Source organism: Schistocerca gregaria, unplaced genomic scaffold (assembly GCF_023897955.1).
Source record: "Schistocerca gregaria isolate iqSchGreg1 unplaced genomic scaffold, iqSchGreg1.2 ptg000778l, whole genome shotgun sequence".
NCBI lineage: Eukaryota > Metazoa > Arthropoda > Insecta > Orthoptera > Acrididae > Schistocerca > Schistocerca gregaria.
The window spans coordinates 27,501-32,500 of NW_026062148.1; the positions used below are offsets into that span (position 1 = coordinate 27,501).

General features: G+C 52.0%; 1 non-coding gene across 1 annotated transcript in view; it reads left to right on the forward strand.

The window, feature by feature from the left end:
* The first annotated feature begins 3,290 nt into the window (after window positions 1-3,290).
* LOC126321953 (small subunit ribosomal RNA) overlaps window positions 3,291-5,000 on the forward strand; it is a 1,893-nt gene continuing 183 nt past the window's right edge. The window contains exon 1 of the ribosomal RNA XR_007558679.1: window positions 3,291-5,000. This exon is cut by the window's right edge and continues 183 nt beyond it. This is a non-coding gene — a ribosomal RNA (small subunit ribosomal RNA).

Below are 5,000 nucleotides of genomic sequence, written 5' to 3' on the forward strand. Positions count from 1 at the left end.
AACCTAACTGTGGCTGTACCAGATTATCGCTTAACCTAACTGTGGCTGTACCAGATTATCGCTTAACCTAACTGTGGCTGTACCAGATTATCGCTTAACCTAACTGTGGCTGTACCAGATTATCGCTTAACCTAACTGTGGCTGTACCAGATTATCGCTTAACCTAACTGTGGCTGTACCAGATTATCGCTTAACCTAACTGTGGCTGTACCAGATTATCGCTTAACCTAACTGTGGCTGTACCAGATTATCGCTTAACCTAACTCAATTTGTCCCTTAACCTAACTCAATTTGTCCCTTAACCTAACTCAATTTGTCCCTTAACCTAACTCAATTTGTCCCTTAACCTAACTCAATTTGTCCCTTAACCTAACTCAATTTGTCCCTTAACCTAACTCAATTTGTCCCTTAACCTAACTCAATTTGTCCCTTAACCTAACTCAATTTGTCCCTTAACCTAACTCAATTTGTCCCTTAACCTAACTCAAGTTGTCCCTTAACCTAACTCAAGTTGTCCCTTAACCTAACTCAAGTTGTCCCTTAACGTAACTCAAGTTGTCCCTTAACGTAACTCAAGTTGTCCCTTAACGTAACTCAAGTTGTCCCTTAACGTAACTCAAGTTGTCCCTTAACGTAACTCAAGTTGTCCCTTAACGTAACTCAAGTTGTCCCTTAACGTAACTCAAGTTGTCCCTTAACGTAACTCAAGTTGTCCCTTAACGTAACTCAAGTTGTCCCTTAACGTAACTCAAGTTGTCCCTTAACGTAACTCAAGTTGTCCCTTAACGTAACTCAAGTTGTCCCTTAACGTAACTCAAGTTGTCCCTTAACGTAACTCAAGTTGTCCCTTAACGTAACTCAAGTTGTCCCTTAACGTAACTCAAGTTGTGCCTTAACGTAACTCAAGTTGTCCCTTAACGTAACTCAAGTTGTCCCTTAACGTAACTCAAGTTGTCCCTTAACGTAACTCAAGTTGTCCCTTAACGTAACTCAAGTTGTCCCTTAACGTAACCCACGTTGTCCCTTAACGTAACCCACGTTGTCCCTTAACGTAACCCACGTTGTCCCTTAACGTAACCCACGTTGTCCCTTAACGTAACCCACGTTGTCCCTTAACGTAACCCACGTTGTCCCTTAACGTAACCCACGTTGTCCCTTAACCTAACCCACGTTGTCCCTTAACCTAACCCACGTTGTCCCTTAACGTAACCCACGTTGTCCCTTAACGTAACCCACGTTGTCCCTTAACGTAACCCACGTTGTCCCTTAACGTAACCCACGTTGTCCCTTAACGTAACCCACGTTGTCCCTTAACGTAACCCACGTTGTCCCTTAACGTAACCCACGTTGTCCCTTAACCTAACCCACGTTGTCCCTTAACCTAACCCACGTTGTCCCTTAACCTAACCCACGTTGTCCCTTAACCTAACCCACGTTGTCCCTTAACCTAACCCACGTTGTCCCTTAACCTAACCCACGTTGTCCCTTTGCCTAACATAGTTCACTGCTCGGAATCTCTGGTGTCGTTGTTATCCTCATGTAGATGTCTTGCGAGTGTTGCTTACTTTCCACATATTCCCGCTATCCACTGTCAATTGTACTGCAATAGGACTATATCGGCCCCCCCCCCTCCCCTCTCTTTGTGTCTCTGTCCTCTCAAGCTGGTCGGTCTGGCGTTTGAGTGTTAAATGAGCCTCGCAGCTGTTCAGTTGCATTCAGATGTCGACGCCCTCAGTGTACGTCGTGGTATGGTCTGTGTCCATTGTCCGCTGATGTCGTACGCGTAACCCACACGCTGTACCGATCATCGGTAGTTACGTACAGAGTGAAGTAGTGTGATACGTGTGACCGTACGCTGGCTGTGCCCAACGGTGTCGAATCTCAATTTCCATATGTTGTGCTCGATGCTACTTGTCTCGTCTCCCAATAACAGCTAGGTTGCACTGTGGTACGCCGTAGAGGCGTGTGGGAGGAACGTACGAACGCATTGTATGTCACCCTGGGTCGCTGGGGGTGGTGGTGCGGTGAGTCAGGTCAGGTCAGGTCAGCGTGAGCCGTCTGATGTAGTGACGCTTGTATTCCGACTTTGTCGTATTGCCTCACACAAAGTGCTACCCTGGTGGACCGCGTTCCATATCTGGGACATGCCGCAGATGCCGGTTGACAGTGGATCGCGGAAGGGACATCGCATACGTGCGCGGGCCACCTTCCACGTGTTCTCTTCTGCACATGTCGCAGTGTGTATGTGGTCTGATGTAGCGTGTCGTGACACATGACATCCTGGCATGCAAGAATTGTTGAATTCGCAAATGTAGGTGGACATCTACGTTTACTGCCCAAGATACGCAAATGAACTGGAAATCCGTTGTTGAGCGGTTGTTCACGCTGGAGGTGAATCTGTGATGGCGACGATCGGTACAGCTATTAACCGGTTGTTTCAGCGGTACCCGCCACATCCACACACGTGACTAGGCCCATGTGGGTATGAAGCGATACGCGGCGGTGGCTTGGTGGGACTGTTCCCGGCCGGTGAAGGGGGGCCGCCCGGCGTGTTGGCCGCGCGCTGCGTGGGCGCACGCGCAACAGGCGGCTGGTGGGGGGCGCCGAGTGGCAGGAGCGCCAGCCGACGGGCCCGGCAGGCGGCGCAGCTACGCTGCGGCGCACCCTGCACGCGGCGCCTGGCGGCCAAAGTTGGTTCAGCCGAGCCCGGTGCGAAGCGCGGTGGACATCTGCAGTGTGCTGGTCTGATTGAGGACTGTGTGCGTTGAGGATGCGCCGCCGCCTGGCACTCGGCGCCGCGACGCCGTCTGCTGCTCGGTCGCCCCAGCGGTTCTCGCAGGTGGTTTGTATCGCAGTTGTGCGGACGTGTTGGCGCGTGCGCTGTGCTGGGAGAGTTCGCTTCTGCACCCAAGTGGGGCTTTGCCCTTGTGTGGCGCTGGCGTTGGAGCTGCCGGTCACCATAGGTGGCGCGTGTTGTCTCCCGCCGGCAATGCCACGACAGCACGCTCCCGGGCCTCTGTCGGCAGCGGCAAGCTCAGTTGGGAGCAAGGGTGTTCTCACTAAAACCGTCTACTCGCCTAACTCCGGGCGATTGCGCCTCTCTCGAAACCGACCAAGTACCTAGGACGGCGCTGCGCGCCGCCGGGACCTGAGAGGGTTTCGAGGTGTATCGTGCAGGGGAGCTCGGCCTCCTCCTGTTTGCAGAATAATTGAGCGGACGCTTGCGTGTTCGCGCGGGCCCCCGGGACACACTCCCGGGCGGCCGGCTGCTCAGCTCTAGTTGACGCAGCTCCCTGGTTGATCCTGCCAGTAGTCATATGCTTGTCTCAAAGATTAAGCCATGCATGTCTCAGTACAAGCCGCATTAAGGTGAAACCGCGAATGGCTCATTAAATCAGTTATGGTTCCTTAGATCGTACCCACGTTACTTGGATAACTGTGGTAATTCTAGAGCTAATACATGCAAACAGAGTCCCGACCAGAGATGGAAGGGACGCTTTTATTAGATCAAAACCAATCGGATTGGCTTGTCTGGTCCGTTTGCCTTGGTGACTCTGAATAACTTTGGGCTGATCGCACGGTCCTCGTACCGGCGACGCATCTTTCAAATGTCTGCCTTATCAACTGTCGATGGTAGGTTCTGCGCCTACCATGGTTGTAACGGGTAACGGGGAATCAGGGTTCGATTCCGGAGAGGGAGCCTGAGAAACGGCTACCACATCCAAGGAAGGCAGCAGGCGCGCAAATTACCCACTCCCGGCACGGGGAGGTAGTGACGAAAAATAACGATACGGGACTCATCCGAGGCCCCGTAATCGGAATGAGTACACTTTAAATCCTTTAACGAGTATCTATTGGAGGGCAAGTCTGGTGCCAGCAGCCGCGGTAATTCCAGCTCCAATAGCGTATATTAAAGTTGTTGCGGTTAAAAAGCTCGTAGTTGGATTTGTGTCCCACGCTGTTGGTTCACCGCCCGTCGGTGTTTAACTGGCATGTATCGTGGGACGTCCTGCCGGTGGGGCGAGCCGAAGGGGTGCTTTCGCGTCCCGAGGCGGACCCCGTTTAAATCCTACCAGGGTGCTCTTTGTTGAGTGTCTCGGTGGGCCGGCACGTTTACTTTGAACAAATTAGAGTGCTTAAAGCAGGCAAGCCCGCCTGAATACTGTGTGCATGGAATAATGGAATAGGACCTCGGTTCTATTTTGTTGGTTTTCGGAACCCGAGGTAATGATTAATAGGGACAGGCGGGGGCATTCGTATTGCGACGTTAGAGGTGAAATTCTTGGATCGTCGCAAGACGAACAGAAGCGAAAGCATTTGCCAAGTATGTTTTCATTAATCAAGAACGAAAGTTAGAGGTTCGAAGGCGATCAGATACCGCCCTAGTTCTAACCATAAACGATGCCAGCCAGCGATCCGCCGCAGTTCCTCCGATGACTCGGCGGGCAGCCTCCGGGAAACCAAAGCTTTTGGGTTCCGGGGGAAGTATGGTTGCAAAGCTGAAACTTAAAGGAATTGACGGAAGGGCACCACCAGGAGTGGAGCCTGCGGCTTAATTTGACTCAACACGGGAAACCTCACCAGGCCCGGACACCGGAAGGATTGACAGATTGATAGCTCTTTCTTGATTCGGTGGGTGGTGGTGCATGGCCGTTCTTAGTTGGTGGAGCGATTTGTCTGGTTAATTCCGATAACGAACGAGACTCTAGCCTGCTAACTAGTCGCGTGACATCCTTCGTGCTGTCAGCGATTACTTTTCTTCTTAGAGGGACAGGCGGCTTCTAGCCGCACGAGATTGAGCAATAACAGGTCTGTGATGCCCTTAGATGTTCTGGGCCGCACGCGCGCTACACTGAAGGAATCAGCGTGTCTTCCTAGGCCGAAAGGTCGGGGTAACCCGCTGAACCTCCTTCGTGCTAGGGATTGGGGCTTGCAATTGTTCCCCATGAACGAGGAATTCCCAGTAAGCGCGAGTCATAAGCTCGCGTTGATTACGTCCC